This window comes from Pristis pectinata, chromosome 2 (genome assembly GCF_009764475.1).
Source record: "Pristis pectinata isolate sPriPec2 chromosome 2, sPriPec2.1.pri, whole genome shotgun sequence".
NCBI classification, from domain to species: Eukaryota; Metazoa; Chordata; class Chondrichthyes; order Rhinopristiformes; family Pristidae; genus Pristis; species Pristis pectinata.
In genome coordinates, this window is record NC_067406.1 from 115559658 (window position 1) to 115580084 (window position 20427).

Here is a 20427-nt window from a genome sequence, read left to right on the forward strand (position 1 = left end):
CTCCTGACCTTGTATCTGTACAGTGTAGACTGTTCCATTGAATTTTGAAAATAATGCTTTGGTGGAAAATTAACTATGGTACATGGTAAATGTTTGATACGTGGCAATATTCAGATAATACTTTATTTGCTTAAATAAAACATATTGGATTTTTCCTCAGTAATGCACACAGTACATAAATGATTATCATTGAAAAGATCACAAACAAAATGAGAAAAAATACAAGTCAGAGAGATTTTATTCTGTACAAACAATATTGCCTGGAAATGGAAAAATTTTACCCAAGTCACATGGTAATTTGTCACCACTAAAAGGTTGGATTTGCAGTAGCTGTACGAAATATTAATTGCAGTTATCAAAAGCAAATATTTAGCATTTCACTGCCATATATACTCATTTATGAAGCAGAACATATTTAAATTAATCTCTAAAATTTCCATAATTTTCTCAAAACCTGGGAGACAACATCATAAAGACAAATACAACTAAATCATTCCCAAATCCATAAGAACAACTTCTATCATTTTTCATTTTGAACTATATAAGGATGTTACATTCAGAGGCAAGAGCAGGCCATTCAGCCCCTTGTGCCTGCTATACCATTCAGTAAGATCATGACTTATCTTCTACCTCAGTGCCATGTTCCTGAACTAACCCACACATCTTGATTCCTTTAATATCTAAAAAAACATTTCAATCTTGAATATACTCAGCAATAAGAGCCACCATAGCTCTCCTGGGCACAAAATTCCAAAGATTCATGCTCCATGTGTGAAGAAATTTCTTCTTATGTGAGATTTGCTAGGGTGGTACAGGAGGGTTTAAACTAGTTTGTGAGGGGGAAGGGAACCGGAGGAGTAGGTCAGAGGAAGAAGGGAATGGGGAAAAGTTAGATCAAACAGGTAGAGAGGCTTTGGGGAAGGAGAAGCAGAATACAGGCTGTAAAAGTAGTAAGGTAGATGGACTGAAGTGTGTTTACTTAAATGCAAGAAGTGTCAGGAATAAGGGGGATGAACTGAGGGCTTGGATAAGTATGGGGGACTATGATATCGTGGCTATTACTGAGACGTGGCTGACGTCAGGAGAGGAGTGGATATTGAATATTCCTGGTTTTCAGTGTTTTAAGAGGGATAGGGAAGGGGGGAGAAGAGGTGGAGGGGTGACGATACTGGTCAGGGACACTGTTACGGCTGTGGAAAAGATGGATGTTGTAGAAGGATCATCTCTAGAGTCCGTATGGGTGGAATTAAGGAACAAGAAAGGAGCAGTTACTCTACTAGGAGTATTCTATAGGCCCCCCGGTAGCAGTAGAGATATAGAGGAGCAGATTGGCAGGCAGTGTTTGGAGAGAAGCAGAAATAACAAGGTTGTTATAATGGGAGACTTCAACTTCCCAAATATAGACTGGAACCTGCTTAGTGCCAAAGGTTTGGATGGGACGGAATTTGTTAAGTGTGTCCAGGAGGGATTCCTGACGCAGTATGTTGACAGGCCGACTAGAGGGAATGCCATGTTGGATCTAGTTTTAGGAAATGAACCGGGACAGGTGAAGGATCTATTGGTGGGTGAGCATTTGGGGGACAGTGACCATTGCTCCATAACCTTTAAAATTGTCATGGACAGGGACAGGTGCAGAGAGGACAAGAAGTTTTTCAATTGGGGAAGGGCTAACTACGAGGCTATAAGGAGAGAACTTGGGAGTGTAAATTGGGATGTCCATTTTGAAGGAAAATGTACCATGGGGATGTGGTCGATATTCAGGGATCTTATGAAGGATGTTAGGGATAAATATGTCCCGGTGAGGCAGAGAAGGAATGGCAGGGTGAAGGAACCGTGGGTGACGAGAGAGGTGGAACTACTTGTTAGGGAGAAGAAGGTAGCATACGTGAGGTATAAGCAGCAAGGTTCAGACAGGGCCCGTGAGGAATATAGGGTAGCGAGGAAGGAACTTAAGAAGGGGCTGAGGAGAGCTAGAAGGGGACATGAAAACGCTTTGGCTAGTAGGGTTAAGGAAAATCCCAAGGCCTTTTTCAAGTACGTGAAGGGTAGGAGGATGGCTAGGGTGAAGGTAGGTCCGATTAAGGACAAATGTGGGAGAATTTGCCTGGAGGCAGCGGAAGTGGGAGAAGTTCTGAATGAGTACTTCTCTTCGGTATTCACCAGGGAGAGGGGTCTTGATGATGCGGAAGGGAGTGCTGGTAGGGGTAATGTTCTCGAGGTTGTTGATATCAAGAGAGAGGATGTGTTGAAGTTGTTAAATAATATTAAGACAGATAAATCTCCGGGGCCTGATGGGATTTTCCCCAGGCTGCTTCGAGAGGCTAGGGAGGAGATTGCTGAACTGCTGGTAAGGATCTTTGAGTCCTCGTTGTCTACGGGGGTGGTGCCGGAGGATTGGAGAGTTGCGAATGTTGTCCCCTTGTTCAAAAAAGGTAATAGGGATAGGCCAGGGAATTATAGACCGGTGAGTCTCACGTCTGTGGTGGGTAAGCTGTTAGAAAGGATTCTAAGGGATAGGATTTATGAACACCTTGAGAATCATGGACTGATTAGGGACAGCCAGCATGGCTTTGTGAAGGGAAGATCTTGCCTCACAAGCCTGATAGAGTTCTTTGAGGAGGTGACCAGGAAGATTGATGAGGGCAGTGCGGTGGATGTGGTTGACATGGATTTTAGTAAGGCATTTGATAAGGTTCCTCATGGTAGGCTTCTTCAGAAGGTCAGAGGCCAAGGGATCCAAGGAAGCTTGGCTGTGTGGATTAGGAATTGGCTTGCATGTAGAAAGCAGAGGGTTGTGGTGGAAGGTGTGCCCTCAGATTGGAGGGCAGTGACTAGTGGTGTCCCGTAGGGATCCGTTCTGGGACCTCTACTTTTTGTGATATTTATAGATGACTTAGATGAGGGGGTGGAGGCCTGGGTTAGTAAGTTTGCGGACGACACTAAGATAGGCGGTGTTGTGGATAGTGTAGAGGGCTGTCGGAACTTACAGAGGGATATTGATATATATAGGATGCAGAGCTGGGCTGACAAGTGGCAGATGGAGTTCAATCCGGAGAAGTGTGAGGTGGTACACTTTGGAAGGACAAACTCCAGGGCAGAGTACTGGGTAAATGGCAAGGTACTTGGCAGTGTGGAGGAGCAGAGGGATCTGGGGGTTCATATTCACAGTTCATTGAAAGTTGCCTCACAGGTGGAAAGAGCAGTTAAGAAGGCCAATGGGATGTTGGCTTTCATAAATCACGGGATTGAGTTTAAGAGCCGCCAGGTGATGATGCAGCTTTACAAAACTCTAGTTAGGCCACACTTAGAGTACTGTGTTCAGTTCTGGTCGCCTCATTATAGGAAGGATGTGGAGGCATTGCAGAGGGTGCAGAGGAGATTTACCAGGATGCTGCCTGGATTGGAGAGTATTGAATATGAGGAGAGGCTTAAGGTGGTAGGGCTTTATTCACTGGAAAGGAGGAGGATGAGAGGAGACATGATAGAGGTATATAAAATATTGAGAGGAATAGATAGAGTAGACAGTCAGCGACTCCTTCCTAGGGCACCAATGCTCAAGACGAGAGGTCATGGCTTTAAGGTTATGGGTGTGAGGTTCAGGGGAGATGTCAGAGGGAGGTTTTTCACCCAAAGAGTGGTTGGTGCATGGAATGCACTGCCTGGGGTGGTGGTGGAGGCAGATACATTGAACAGGTTCAAGAGCTTGTTGGATAGGCTTATGGAGGAATGTGAGATAGGGGGATATGCGGGAGGAAGGGGTTAGGTAGTGTGAGGGTGGTCTGATGGACGGCACAACATGGTGGGCCGAAGGGCCTGTTTTGTGCTGTATGGTTCTATGGTTCAATCTCTTAATCTGAGTCTGTGATCCCTGGGTTTAGACAATTTAGCCAGGAGAAATATTATCCCTACATCTACTCTGTCAGGCTCCATGAGAATTTTCTTTTTTTTATGAGATCAATTCTCATTCTTCTAAACTTTAGAGAGTATAGTTCCAGTCAACTTAATCTCACCTCAAATGGTAGACGTTCCATCAGAAGAATCCGGTGAACTTTCACTGCGTCCCCTCTTATCATGCAAATCCTTTATCAGGAAGGGAGACCAGACTTGTACATAATATTCCAGAAGTCCAGGGTCCTACATAATCGGAGAAAGTCTCCAGTCTTGTACTCAAATCCTCTTTCAATAAAGGTCAATATACCATTTGCTTTCCTAATTGCTTCAAGTACCTGCATAACATTAAGTGATTACAGTACAAGGACACCCAGCTACTGCTGAATACCAACATCATTCAATTTCTCACCATCTATAAAACATCTTGCACTTCTATCCAATGCTCCAGTTAGCTACTGTTATGTTGTTTTTATTGCTATGCTGTTTAAATAGATGCTTGTTCTCCTGATCTTAGTCCTGATTTCTGCTACTGATTTTTAACTATCCGACCTATGCTTATTTTAAGTATCCTCTCTGTTACTGCTGAAATTTAAAATCAGGAGAAGCCTGCACTGAAAAATGGATAAAATGATACTTTTAGAAGCATAGAACAGCTGATTGTAATGAAAGAATGAGCTCTCACATTTTTTATGCTTTATTCCTCTCCATCTGACTATTTTGTGATTTTATAATCAATTTGTCTGCCAAACAAAGAATACTTTCAATCCTGGTCCTGGAATTGTAGCCTACAATTCTTCATTTGGGAAACTCTTATGGACTGGAGCATTAACTGGTAACTAGCTGATGGTGAAATGGCATGGTTCCTGCTGACTCCATTTCAGGTTTCAAGAGGGTGAGCTTAAATGAAGGACAGGAGCTGAAAACTACCTGTGCTGTTAGAGTGGAATTTTCTTCCATTTGCTGACTGTTAACTGGTGCCCCATTCAACAACAAAGCAATATTTCAAAAGTAATTCTACTTCCCTTGAAATCCACTGTCTTTGAAATTGCTGGGAGTGTAACTGGAAAGATCGTTATCTGGAAATTTGTTCCTAGTCCGTAGCGTTAAATGCATTATAAAGTACAGGTAAATTGTAGTCTTGTCTCCAAAATTTATGCCATCATGGAATGAATTGCAATGTACTGTAATGATGTCAAAGTACAATGTACTGATGCTACTATAGAGTATGTCTATTGCTACTCATGAGTGATGAATTTCTAGGAAATTTTAAGCATATAATTGCTTAGAAATTCATCTCTGATCAGTTATGTTTTGTATGAAATGTGTTTTAGAGATGGAGTATGGCTCATTTACTCAACTACTGACCATGGATGAATTTCCAGGCAAAGGAACTCCTGATTTTCAAACCAAAAATGGTTCACATGCCTAGAAATTCACTCCTGTATTATATATTGGTGTCAGCATATTGGACTCTACTCCCAAAATTCATTCTGATGATTTACAATGTCTTTTGCAGTACTGACCAACATGCATTTCTAAACAATGGTATATTGCACCTTGATGCCCTTTCATGTGCACAGTTATTTCAGGGTGCAATGTTATCTTGCATTAACATTTCCAGCCAATGTACTGAAAACACACAAATTCAAGAGCGCCACGAACTGTTTGAGTTCAAAGTCATTGTTTCAGGCCTTGAAAGACTTTGATATCACTACTGTGCATACAAGATACATACAGATTAATGGATAGCACACTTTAAGAGTTTGCTGAGTTTGGGAAGAAACAGAGGAGGTGACTCATAGTCAGACTAATAGATAGACAGAACAAACATTTCCTGGGCATGTGAAACCACAAAAAACTCTATCCAGCTTTGAATACTAAGAAAGGAGGAGACATCTGTTTTAAGTTAACTTGTTTATGTTAAATTGTGTTTGTCATGTTTGTAATGTACTGTGCTGCTGCTGCAAAAAGCCAATTTTCATGGCATTTAGACCGTGGATTCATGGTATTTCCAGACAAAATACTTTGTCAGATGTAGATACTTAATATAATTGCATATGCAATGTGTTCAGAGACATTAGTATTCCATAAAATTTTGCAGTATAACCGGTGATTAATCTACATGCAACATCCACCTATTCCCCACTATCCACTGCACTCATTAGATCCTCAAACAACTCCAATAAGTTTGTCAAACAGGACCTGCCCTTCCTGAATCCATGCTGCATCTGTCTGATGGAACCATTTCTATTCAGATGTCTCGCTATTTCTTCCTTAATGATAGCCTCAAGCATTTTCCCGACTACAGACATTAGGCTAACTGGCCTATAGTTACCTGCCTTTTGCCTACATCTTTTTTTAAACAGTGGCATGACATTTGCTGTCTTCCACTCCGCTGGGACCTGCCCAGAGTCCAGAGAATTTCGTTAAATTATCACAGGTGTGTCTACTATAACTTCTGCCATTTCTTTCAGTTCCCTGGCATGCATCCCGTCAGGACCAGGGGACTTGTCTACCTTTAGGCCCACTAGTTTGCTCATCACTACCTCTTTAGTGATAGTGATTGTATCAAGGTCCTCACCTCCCATCACATCCATAACATCTCTCTTTGGCATGTTAGACATGTCCTCCAAAATAGTCGTTCAAGGCTTCAGCCATTTCCACATTACCCAATATTAATTCCTCCTTCTCATCTTCCAAGGGACCCACGTTCACTTTAGCCACCCTTTTCTGATTTATATAGTTATAAAATCTTTTACTATTTGTTCTTATATTTTGTGCTAGTTTAATTTCATAATCTATCTTCCCTTTCCTTATTGCTTGCTTAGTAGTCCTTTGTTGCTTTTTAAAGTTTTCCTAATCTTCCCATTTCCCACTACTCTTGGCAACTTCGTATACATGAGCTTTTAGCCTGATGCCCTCTTTTACTTCCTTAGTTATCCAAGGCTGGCTCTCCCCTCCCTTACTGTCCTTGCTGTTAACTGGAATATACTTTTGTTGAGCGCCGTGAAAAATCTGTTTGAAAATCTTCCACTGTTCCTCAACTGTCCCACCATATAGCCAGTGTTCCCAGTCTAGGCTAGCCAACTCCTCCCTCATCCCATTGTAGTCTCCCTTGTTAAGGCATAATACACTGGTTTTAGATCGAACTATTGCACCCTCCATTTGTATGAGAAATTCAATCATACTATGGTCACTCTTTCCAAGAGGATCCCTAACTACAAGATCGTTAATTTTGCCTGTCTTATTGCACAGGACCAGATCTAAGATAGCATTTTCCCTTACAGGTTCACCAACATGATGTTCAAGAAAGCTATCATGGATGCAATTTTACGAAGTCCTCCTCAAGACTGCCTTGACCAACTTGATTTGCCCAATCAATGTAGAAGTTAAAGTCCCTCATGACAACTGCTGTTCCATTCTTACATGCATCAAATATTTCTTGGTTTATTGCCTGTGCCACTGTAATGTTATTATTCAGTGGCCTATAGACAACTCCCACCAGTGATTTTTTCCCTTTACTATTCCTAATCTCTACCCAGATTGGCTCAACATTCTGCTCCTTAGATCTCCTTAGTTAGAAAACTAACTCATCATGTAATATGGGTTTTCTCCATCCACCATCCACTTCAAAAGTCATTTTCTCAAATAAGTCTGAGGTCATTCAACTTCTAGTTCTTTGAAAGCAGTGTTCACTGTCATTTATTAGGTTATTTTAGTTTGCAAATATTTCTGATGTTTGGTTCCAGTAATTCCCTAAATATTGATGTTAATGGGGTGGTATTTGCCAAGTATATCTTGGTCTTCTTTCTTCATTATAGTAAGTATATGAGACAGTGTGTGGGCTTCTTTAAAACTATAGCTGAATTAGTATAGTTAACAACTAAAATTCAGCTCCCTCTTGTGGACAACTGCTTGTTATGGCAACAATATTGCAAAAATAGAAAACACACACTTCGACAAAGATAACATGCAAGGAAGCAAGTCATGCTTTCAACATCACAGAACTAAACACTTCTGATGCATTGGATGCTGTAATATGCTTAACTGGAAGATAAAATGCTGTTCGTCAAACTTATGTTGGGTTTTGATGGAGCAAAGTTGTAAGAGTCAGAGTCATATTGCAAGGAGACAGGCCCTTCAGCCGGCCAAGTCTATGCCTACCATCAGGCACCCATTTACACTAACCCCATGCTAAACATTTTTTCTTTTTATTCTCCCCACATTCCCCTCACCTCCCCCCAGATTCTATCACCTATAAACTGGGGCAATTCACCCACCAACTTACATCCCTTTAGTATGTGAAGGGAAACCAGAGTACCCAGAGGAAATCTACACAGTAACAGGGAGAACTTGTAAACTCCATATGGACAGGACACAATGTCAGGTTTGAACCCTGGAGCTGTGAGGTAGTACCTTTACTAGCTCTGCCACTGTGTTGTCCTAAGAGGCCAAAGACAAAGAGGTCAGAATGGGAATTACATGGGAAATTAAAGTGACAGGCAATTGGATGTTCAGGGTGACCCTTGCAGACTGAACAGAGGCTTTCTGTAAGGCAGTTATGCAACCTGCATCTAGGTTCTCCAAAACAGAGAAGACCATATTGTGATCATTAAATAGCACACTAAATAGGAAGAAGTACAAGTGAATTGTTGCTTTACCAGGAAGGAGCGTTTGGGTCCATAGCTACTTTGGAGCAGGGAAGATGCAGCATCTCATGTGACTGCACAATAACATGCTGTGAGAAAGGGTGTGGGCATTGGTAGAGGTGGAAGAAGGAAATTGGAAATGGTGGTGGCAACAGTCCTTTAGGAATGCTGTAAGCATATGGGGGGAGGGGAGATGTGTCTAGTGGTGGCATCATGTTGAACATAGTGGAAATTATGGATAATCCATCGAGACTAGAGTTTCCTGAGTGGGAGGGGAGAGGGGGTGAGAGCAGAACTACAGGAAATGGAGCAGAGGTGGTTGAGAGCCCTGCAGTGAGGGGAGGGACAGAATCATGGTTAAGGAAAAACTAAGGCTATCTCTGAAGCATTGCAGTGAAAAGTGGTGTCACCAGAAACAATATGATGGAGCTGAAGGAACTGTGAGAATAGAGTGGGCTCCTTACATGAAAGAAAGTGGGAAGAGCTGTAGTTAAGGTTACAATGGGAAGCTGTGGGCTTGAATTGTGCACTGGTTGCTGGCCTAATCCCTGAGATAGGGATGGAGAAATTGAAAAAGGGAAGGGAGGAGTCAAAGATCAACCACATAAAAATGAGAACAAGATAAAAATAGGCAGTGAACTGATGACATTTTTGTACGAGAGCAGGAAGCAGCACCAATACAGTCAACAATGCACCAAAGAAAGAAGTGAGGAAGGGAGCCTTATTAGGACTGAAACAAGGGTGGTCCGTGCATTGCATAAAGAGACAGGCTTAACTTGGACCCATACACATTCCCATAGTTACACCTTTGATTTAAAGGAAATGAGTGGAGTTAAGGGAAAAGTTGTTCAATGCGAGAACAAGTTCAGCCAGGCAAAGGAGAGAACTGGTGGAGTGGAACAGTTGGGTCTCTGTTGAAGGAAGAAATGAAGGAGCTTCATGTCATCCTGCTGTGGTATGAAGGGTATGGAGGAATTAGGTGCCTGTAGTGAAAATGAGCCATTAGGTAGTAGGAAATTAGAAACTTTTAAAGTGGCAGAGGCCATTAGACATGTCACTGATGCAAGTGGGAACAGACTAGATGGGAGGAGAAAGAACTGAGTCAAAGTTACAGGAAATAAATTCTTTGGGACAGGACATGCTGAAACCGTGTATCTAACGTGACATGCTTGTGAATCTTGGAGCAGAGGTAGAAGCAGGTTGTGGGGGATTGTTGGGTTTTCAGGTTGGACCTGTAGAAGGAAGTGGAAATGAAGTTAGTGACTGACAGATGATGGTCAGTGAAGGGGTCATGGTCCAGAGGGAAGTATGAAGGGATGTCAGACAGCTGGTGTTTAACTGCTGTGAAGAGGAGGTCAGTTCACTGAACAACAACATATGTACCTGGCAGGGCTGTGATCAAAAAGCAGCTCTCCCAGGATGAGACTACCCCACTGCACTTTGGGTGTGTGATGTCCCCAAAAATGGGGCACAGTGCTGAGCGCACACGCCCTCCCCTTTAAAAAAGACATGGCATTGTCAGCAGTTTGCGTAACAACATTGGGGTTGGTCAGTAGAGAGCAAAGTACTGCAATTTCAGAGGGAGGCAGGTTAGACTGAGAAAGTGCAGTGGAGATATTAGCAATGAATAGATCTCAAGAGGATAAGAGGCCATTGGGAGGGGTCCGGATGGCTCAAGAATTCTGAAAATGAGGAAGAGGGTTCACAGATTGGTGGAAGACACTTAGCCAAAGAAATCGACATGGAGTAAAGCTGGCAGAAGAACTCAACATCAGATGCTGAATTTCATCCACAGGAGTATGAAGCTGAGGTCATTACAGAGGACAGATCTATTATTCTAGGTGAAGTGCTGATTCACTGTACTTCTTCCAATTTAATGAAAGCTTCCTTAGTGATATCTCCACTACATTGGAAAAACCAAATGCAGATTCGGTGATTGCTTTGCAGAATACCTTTGTCAGTCCATGAGGGTGACTTCCATTGCCTGTCACCAATTCTCTATCCAGTTACCACTCTGACCCTGCCACTCTGACTGTTCTAGCGAAGCCAAGGTAAGCTCAAGGACTAGGCATGTTACAGCTTTCAGAACTCACCAATTAATCAACAATTCCTTAACCAGCCCTTCCTACTAGTATCTAATTGCAAACAGCTATAGATGCTGGAAGTCCCAAATAACAAGTGGAAAATGCTGGTTGATGGCTTTTCTTCAGTTCTAATGAAAGATCATCAACCTATAAAGTAACTTTTTTTTCTCTTCCCAGATTCTCCCTTACCTGCCGTGTATTCCCAGGATTCCTTTTTATTTCACATTTCCAGCAACTAGAAAGTGCTTTTTTTTATCTCACAGTTCCAGTATTCTCTCCTCCGTTTTCATTATCTCCTTTTATTTACATCTCCTCCAGATAGACCCGCTGTGCTTAACAAGCCTTCACCACTCTCTCAGCCAGCACCACATCTCATTCAGTCTCTTCTGGTCTCCACCCTATCACACACATTCCTTTTCTCCTCCCTACCTCTCCCCCTTCTCTGCAACTTAAAACATGTTTGATTTATAACTTTTCCTTGTTCTGATGAAAAGTCAGCAAATAGCATTTTCCGCTTTTTATTTCAGTCTTCCAGCATCCATAGATTTTTGCATTTTAGATTAACTGAAAGATTTTGTTGTGTAGAATTTGGCTACTATATTTGCTTATAGTGAATCAAATCAGGTTTATTACAGTGGTTAGACCTTAAAATTTATTCATTGACTACTAACATTCATCTATGCAGGAGTTCTTCAGGGCAACCTCCTAGGTCCAACCATCTTCAGTTGCTTCCTCAAGGATCTACCTTCCATCATAAGAGTAGACAGTTTTACTAATAAATGCACAATGTTTAATTTCAGTTATAACCGCCTTTAAAATGAAAAGTCCATATCTTCATGCAGCAAAACATGGACAACTTACAGGCATGGGCTGATAAATATCAATGGAATATCCAACCAATAACCTTGACATTCAATGGTATTACCATCACCAAGTCTCCGACGATCACCTTAATGGTCACCACTGAAAGGAATCCGAACTGGACTGTGCAGAAATGCTGCGGCATGAAGATCAGGTCAGTGGCTAGGTACCTTGTAGCAAGTCACTGACACCTTCCCATCACCTACAAAACATACTGCTCTCCACTTGGCTGGATGAGTATAGCTCCAACAATGCCAAAGAAGCTTGACACTGTGCAAGACAAAGCCTACTTGACTTAAACCCGATGTTCCACCTTACCCAATCATTCTATCCACCACTGGTGAACCATGCTATAGTGTAAAACATTTAAAAGATGCACTGTAGCAACTCCTCTAAGGCTTTTTCTACAGAACCAAAACTCTACTATCTAAAAGCAGATGGCACAAGGGAATGCTACCAACTGCAAGTCCCCCTCAAAGTCACAAATTATCCTGACTCAGAAGTGTACTACTGGAGTTTAGAAGAGTGAGAGGGGATTAGATTCAAGCTTATAAGATCCCGAGGGGTCTAGACAGGGTGGATGTGGAGAGGACATTTCCTTAAGTGAGAGAATCTAGAACAAGAGATCACTGTTTAAAAGTAGGGAATTGTCCTTTCAGGACAGAGATGAAGTGAAATTTGTTCTCTCAGAGGATCGTGAGTCTTAGGAATTCTCTTTCTTAAAGGGCAGTGGAATCAATGTCTTTGAACATCTTTAAGGCAGACATAGATAGATTATGATAAGCAAGAGGGTGAAAGGTTACCACCGGTAGACAGGAATGTGGAGTTGAGGCTACAGTCAAAACATTCACTATCTGATTAAATGGCAGGGTACACTTGAGGGGTGAATAGCCTACTCCTGCTCTTAATTTGTATGTTTGTACATATCACTGTTACTTTATTGCCTCCAGATCTCCATTCCAACACCACTATGGGAGTACCTTTTCCACATTGACTATAGCGATCTATGATAGTGGTTCACCAACACCTAAACAAAGACAAATTGCCGTTAGCAATAAATGCTGGCCTTGTTATGTCCACATCCCATAAATGAATAAAAAGGTACAGAGGATGTTTTAAGATGGTATTTAAATGGACTTCTTTATTGAGCAAATAATCCTAAATCTTCATGTTGCCATTTTAAGCTTTGAAATTAACTAGTTTATGAATAATCCCTGTTAAACAGTAACTATCTCATGTACTACTGCACACTTCTATACAGAATAAGGTGCTGCAAAGATTGTTATATTCTTGAACAATTTTCCAAATAAGTCAATAAGAACACTGCTGCAAGTAAGATTTCCTTTGGTTCATCAGCAATTATATTTGTGCTTGTGTCAATGGATAAATGTAGAAGACTTTTTTTTCAAGATTTTATGTACAAAATGTGTTAGTTACCAAATTTTCATAATAAAATTTCATATACCTACTCAGCAGACCAAGGTTGTTCTGTATCTCACTTTAGACTCTGTTTGCTTAAGACTGGAAAATCTTGCTGATGATTTTACCACTCCTCTGCATATTACTTCAATGCCAGGTATTCAAACAAATAAAATTAAATGCCTTGCTTTAAAATAGTGGGCACTAGAACATTATAAAAATCAAGTAGACAGAAACAATTTTACGTTACAAGCTTTAAGATTATCTCCCTTTTCAACGGATTATTTGTCAATCCTAACAAAATCTTTTTCCAAAATTCCATTGCGCTTACAGCAAAACATTATCCACATTTCACCAGAATATTGCTGGGACAGACTTGAAAGTTCCTCTATAATCTGTTAAAAAAAAATAAAATTACTATGATAGACTAAATTTACTGGATGCAGAAAATTGCCTGCATCTTTATAACCAACAGAATGGTTGGATCAGGAGAAGTACTCCTGCTTCTCACAGGTCCACAGACTAAAATGTGGAAGTTTTGAAACATTTCTCAGCAGCTTCTGGTAGACACTAGGGACTGCTAGTTCAGCAGATCAAGATCTAGGTGGAGGACGTGTGAAGCAAGGCTCTGTCTGTTTGTAGCTGAACATATTTTAAATCCTGCAAATGAAAGGGGTTTCCAATGTGGAGTGATACAACCAAGAGTTTTCAATAGCTAAAAGACATCTTAGTTAATATAACATCTCTTCCTATTCCAGTGCCAGTGGGTATGCAACAGAATCCAATGCCAAATTAGCAGTAGCATTGCCACTCATACTGGCACCAAGCAAGCCTGGGGTTCACTGATTTTCTCTACCCTGTAGGTTGATGGAGACTGCGTAGATGAGAATTGGCACATCAACAGTGTAATCTCAAGCAGTGAGTGGGAGCACTCAGTGGAAGTGCTCAGTGGCAGTCCCATTATCATCACAGTTTTCAGTTATAATGCCACTTGCAGAACTTTTCTATAGTAGCTGCTCCTCTCCCATTGTCAAATAAAAATACATCAGTTAGTGGTGGGAATAATTTAGTTATAATTATGTTTAAATACAAACTAGATGACCACAATACAAAGTTGGTCTGTACTGCAGAAGGCCCATATCTTTCTAGACAACAGAATCATTAATTGTTCTTGACGTCTGCCCAAAGTAGTAATTCTTCTGAATCTGCAGCTTTGGTTGAACCTCATTTCAAGAGAAAGAGTTTTGGTTCCCAGGAAATGGCTTCAACAATAAGCAGACGGCTTCCAACTTCCTGTAAACACACTAAGTGCGTGTGCGTGTGTGTGTGTGTGTGTGTGTGTGTGTGTGTGTGTGTGTGTGTGTGTGTGTGTGTGTGTGTGTGTGTGCCTGTATTTGAGTGAATGAATGAGTGACAGAGGAAAACCGATGGGGAAAGGGCAGAGCTGGTGATGAGATGGCAAACTGTGTCTGTGTCAGTATAAAGGCATCACAACATCTGCCAAGAAAGCAGGCTCAAACCTGAATGATCTACTGATTATGTCTAAACAAAAACAATGTTAAAAGATTGAAACTATTGTGCTTTATGAAGGCTGTTACCTTGAGGGTGGGTGGACTGCTAACTGTGCAGTCATTCACACCCTGTGCTGAAAGGAAGCCTACATTGTTTGCAAATCCCATGAACTAACTCTGTTGTTACTTCAAAAAGCACACTTCAAAAATTTCACAATTTTTCAGGCAAAGTTCATCTGATTTCATGTTAGGGAAATCATGTTTGACCAAGTTATTAGGATTCTTTGAAGAACTAACATGTGCTGGTGTTAGAGGGGAATCTATTAATATATGATACAGATTTCCAGAAGGCATTTGATTAGGTGTATAAGGACTGGGCTTTAATGTTTTACAATTTGTATAAATGACATGGATGAAGAAACTGGGATATGGTTGCTGAATTTGCTGCTGACACAAAGATAGGTACAAAAGTAAGTTATGAAAATGATATAATGAAATTACAAAGAGATATAGATGGGTTTAACGAGTGGGCAAAGATCGGGCAAGTGGAGTGTGATAACATTGAAATTATCCATTTTGGCAGAAAAAAGTAAAAAAATGAAACATATTACGTAAATGGTGGGAGAATGCAGAGCTCTGAGATGCAGAGAGATCTGGGTATCCTTGTGCATGATTCACAAAAGGCTAGAATGCAGGTTCGGCAAATAATTAGGCAAGAATATTGTTGTTTGTTTTGAGGGACTGAATATAAGATTAGGGAGATTGTGTTTCAGCTATATAGGACATGGGTGACACCTTATCTGCAGTACTGTGTACAGTATTGGTTTTCTCATTTAGGGAAATATGCTAATGTGGTGGAAACAGTTCAGAGAAGGTTTATTAGACTGATATTTGGAAATGGGTGGATGGTCTTATTAGGAAAGGTCAGACAGGTTAGGCTTGTAGGTTTGTATCCACTGGAGTTTAAAAAAAGTGAGAGGGGACCTGATTGAAACCCAAGTCCTGAAGGGTCTTCACAGGGGGAATGTGGAAAGGATGTTTCCTCTTGTGGGAGAATCAAGAACTAGGGGTCACTGTTTAAAATAAGAGCTTTAAGATAGGGACATTCTTTTGCCTGAAAGGGTTATGATACTTGTAATTCTCTTCCACAATGGGTGGTAGAAGCAGTTTTTGAATATTTTTAGGCAAAGGTAGATGGATTCTTGACGAGCAAGGGGATGAAAGGTTACCACAGGTAGATGGGAATGAGGAGTTGAAGTTATAGTCAGATCAGTCATGATCTTATTAAATGGCAATACAGGCTCGAGGGTTAAATAGCCTACTCCAACTCCAAATTCATACATTTCTATGTAATGCGGGTGAAGTTAATTTTCAGTCATATGATGCTGAAAAATAACTGTACAATTGAAAATTTCTAGATCACAATTTTGTTGCACTACCTTATAAAATCCTCTTAGTCTAAATATAAACCAGTTAGTGTAATGCTACTACAGCACCACTGACCCGGGTTCAATTACAGCCACTGTCTGTAAGGAGTTTGTACGTTCTCCCCATGTCTGCCTGGGTTTCCTCCGGGTGCTCCAGTTTCCTCCCACTTTCCAAAGGGTTAGGAGTTGTGGGCATGCTATGTTGACGCTGAAAGTGTGGTGACACTTGTGGGCTGCTACCAGAACACTCTACGCAAAGATGCATTTCACTGTGTGTTTCGATGTATATGTGACTAATAAAGTAATCTTATCTTATCTTATTCAACCTTCAATGCCAAAGCCAAGGTCAAAGTCATATGCACAGGTGCAATGAAAAATGTACCTGCAGCAGCATCATAGGCACATAGCATCAGATAAACAGCATTCTCAAGAAAAATATAAATTAAACATGAATTATACACAATTATACAAGAGAATACAAGCCAAGTTGATACAACATGTCCACTGAATTTATGGCATTAAGCCTCAGTATCATTTTGGTTAATTTGTACTGGAGTCTCTCAAAGCCCAGTACATCATTCCAGGCATCTGATGACCAATATCATATGCAGCATTCCTGATGAAATCTAGCTCAACACAACTGGAGGATAACCTCCTCTTTATATATTCCGTTACCATCAGCATATGGGATAATACTGCATTAGTCTTTTTGATTGATTATCCACTGTTCTGAGAGGTTTGAATCTACATTTAAGACTCATTTCTTCTTGTTCCTCTCTTTCTTTACCATTTGGAATATACTCTCATTTATCCAAATAGCGTCTAGAGGACTTCCTACTTGTCAACATTGATCAATGAAATAACAATTTGTACATACCTATATATCATTGTTAATGGTAAAACATATCCTAAGCTGCTTTATAAGAGTGTAATCATGCAAAAATGTGTCACCATGCCAAAGAGCAGATAGTAGGAGAAGACCAAAACTTTGATTGAAGTAGTAAATTTTAAACAGTGCATAAAGAAGTGGGAAAATTGAGAGGTTTAGACATTTGCAGATGCTTATTTAGCTCCTGGTCCACAGTAAACAATGGTGAGGAAAGGAAATGGGAAATGCTCAGGTCAGAATTGGAGGAGTGAAATTTTTAAGAGGAAAATGGTGAAGTCAACTAGTCACGAATTGCAGCTTGGTCAATAGGTTACAGAGAGATGGTGTACCATCATCAGATTTCAATTGTGTCTTTGATTAGTGTTGTTATTACTGCTTTCACAGTTTATTTAATCATTCCCCTCTGCAGGTCTACACTGCTTACTATCCTTCTAATTAGCATCATCTGCAAATTGATAACTCTTTATTGTCAATGGTAAATAAGTATGGTGAAATGTTGAGGCCTAAGAATAGATAACTTGTTACATCCTGTAAATCTGAGCATGTTAAAACTCCTAACCAATATCCACACCAAGCCAAACGGAATTTCCAGTTCTGAGTGTATTCTCTAATGTTTAGTATAATGAGGAGATCTTGCTGAAACAGAAAATTCTTAAAGGGCAAAGCAGGCAATTTGCAGGGAGGATGTTTCTCCTGTCTGGACCAAGGGCATGGTTTCAGAATAAGGGTTAGGCTATTTAGGACTGAGATAAAGAGAAATTTCTTCACTCAGTGCTGAACCTTTGGAATTCTCTTCCCCAGAGAGCTGTGAAAGCTCAGTGATTATGTTCATTTAAAGCAGAGATGTTAGGACATGGAACGTAAAACAGTACAGCACAGGAACAGGCCCCTCGCCCCACAAAGTTATGCTGAACTAATTCAACTAGAAATGAAACGCCTAACTAAACTAATCCATTCTGCCTACACAATGTCCGTATCACTCCATTCTCTGCACATTCATGTGCCTGTCTAAGAGCTTGTTAAACGTCTCTACTATATTTGTGTTGTATTGTATTGATAGAGTTTTGGACATTAAGGAAACCAAGGGATAAGCAGGTCGTACTGGAAAATGGAGCTGAGATAGGAGATATTAATGAATAGTGGACTTGTCTCAAATGGCTGGATAACCTTTTCTGCTCCTGTTTCTTACACTCTAATGCTTTAGTTTTTGCTTACTGAAGACATTTAGGAAGCTGAAGTGTAGGTTGCAGCTCAGAGGTAGCAGTAGCACCAGCATCAGGTTTAAGTTATACTCCAGGAACATCAGCCTAAAATGCAGGCTGATATTCTAGTATAACACTGAATGAGACCTACAGTGTTGGAAATGCAGTCTTTGGGAAGAAGCAATGACCCAACACTGCTGGAAATGTACTCACCATTCATTTCACTGACACTTGACACAATTTTCAAGGACTGTTGAGCAGCATCATACTGTCAAAGGGATGCCTGATCAAATGTGGTACTAGGCAGGGGATCTGTGCCATTTGTGAGCAATAGCATTGTTTATAGCCAGTCAGACTCTGACCTCTCAATGAGATGGAATAAAGTAAGGGAAATACAATAGGCTATGGGTGATATAAGAGACAAGTAATAAATAAAAAGTGTATTGTAAAAACTCTCCAACAATAAATAACTTCTAAAGGAATACATTTCCAGATTATAAAGTTAATGCTAGAGTGATTGCTTGGCAGTAAATATAATCAGCCTCAACCTTTGCAGCTGTGTTCAGTGGTCGACTAATGGGAAGCTATAGCAACTTTGTGACTTTACATGGACTTCAATAAAAAGTCTATTGGCACAGTACAGCTTATGGAGAAACAGAATAACTTGGGCAGTAACTTCCAGATTCCCTCATTTAATTCTCCATCTACAGATGTTGCTGGGTGATAAAATCTATATCATGGGGAAAGAGGTAGTCTGGTGTTTATCCACCACTAGCTCCAGCCAGTGAATCAGAACCCAGCTGAGCTCTCACAGGGATCTGAAAGATTAAGCGGCACTATTTCAAAGGCCAGAGGAATTTTGTTTAATATTTAATTGCTCAACAAATATACTTAAGACAATTGTCCTTGTTTAATTAATCTTAATATATTGTTGTCATTGAAATCATACTATACCCAAACTGGATGTTGCGTTTTTGTAAGAGTGACTACATTATAAAAGTACGTCAATTGCCACAGGACATCCTAGGGCTGCGAAAGGCAAAATATGTGCAAGTCTTTCCATCGTTCCATAAAGAAAACATTCATAGACATCACATTATTTACCTAGTAATTTATAAGATATTTATTAATCACATGTACATCGAAACACACAGTGAAATACGTCTCTTTGCGTTACTGAGAATGTGCTGGGGGCAGCCTGCAAGCATTGCCACTCTTCCGGCGCCAACATAGCATGCCCACAGCTCCCAACCTGTTATGTCTTTGGAATGTGGGAGGAAACCGGAGCACCCGGAGGAAACCCACGCAGACACAGGGAGAACATACAAACTCCTTACAGACAGCAGCAGGAATTGCGCTGTAATAGTGTTACGTTAACTGCTACACTATTGTGGCGCCCGGACATAGAACAATACAATTAATCAGATGTGATTTATCCAGAAAGAAGTTCTGCTCATCGTCATAGGATCTAATGGCAATGGTGCACAATCCTACAGTTCACTGAAATATGTACATGAAGGCTCACTTCTCCAGAGAAGTATTTCCACTGAGCCACAGCTCACAGCTCCTGAGAAAAGTACAAATGACGATGTGATTTGCAGCCAAGGAGCAAAAGTGGCAACTTCTGCAGGGAGATGTTTTTAACGGAGAAGTGGCAGATGGAGTTTAATCCAGCCAAGTGTGAAGTGTTGCACTTTGGGAGGTCATATGTAAAGAGCCAGTATACTGTTAATGGCAAGATCCTTAATAATGTTGATGTACAGAGGGATCTTGAGGTCCAAGTCTTTAGCTCCCTGAAAGTGGCTGCACAGGTTGATAGGGTGGTAAAGGTGGCATATGGCACGCTTGCCTTTATTAGTCAAGGCAATGAGTTCAAGAGTCAGGAAGTTATGTTGCAGCTTTATAAAACTTTGATTGGCTGCATCTGGAGTATTGCATTCAGTTCTGGTTGCCCCATTATTGGAAGGATGTGGAGGCTTTGGAGAGGGTCCAGAAGAGGTTTACCAGGATGCTGCCTGGATTAGAGGGCAAGTGCTATAAGGAGAGGTTGGACAAACTTGGGTTTTTTCTCTGGAGCAGCAGAGGCTGAAGGGAGAGCTGACAGAAGTTTATAAGACTATGAGAGGCATAGATACAGTAGACAGCCGTGAGAGGGGGTAAGTTCAAAGGAAATGTGCGGGGCAAGTTTTTTTTTACACAGGGAGTGGTGGGTGCCTGGAATGCGTTGTCAGGGGTAGTAGTGCAGGCATTTAAGAGACTCTTAGATAGGCACATGAATGTGTAGAGAATGGAGTGACATGGACACTGCATTGGCAAAAAGCATTGTTTACTTAGGCGTTTAATTAATCTGGCACAATGTTGTGGGTTGAAGGGCCTGTTTCTGTGCTGTGTAGTTCTACGCACACCAGAACAAGTCCATGAATGAAAGGATCATTGTTGAGCTAAAATAAGATTGCCTTGCTTTTGCTTTGAACACAAAATTGTCTTTTCCCTG

General features: G+C 40.9%; 2 protein-coding genes across 4 annotated transcripts in view; one reads left to right on the forward strand and one right to left on the reverse strand.

Moving 5' to 3' along the window:
- Positions 1 to 20427, reverse strand: part of idua (alpha-L-iduronidase) — a 166572-nt gene that overhangs the window by 119904 nt on the left and 26241 nt on the right. The window lies entirely within an intron of this gene.
- LOC127567471 (sulfate transporter-like) overlaps positions 1 to 20427 on the forward strand; it is a 51283-nt gene that overhangs the window by 21776 nt on the left and 9080 nt on the right. Inside the window, exon 1 of one of the 2 annotated variants that reach the window (XM_052010426.1) lies at positions 11620 to 11639. The exons of the other annotated variant lie outside the window; for it this stretch is intronic. The gene's annotated coding sequence lies outside the window, so the exon portion shown is untranslated. Of the gene's footprint in view, positions 1 to 11619; positions 11640 to 20427 lie in introns of those variants that run through there. 2 annotated transcript variants of the gene reach the window in all.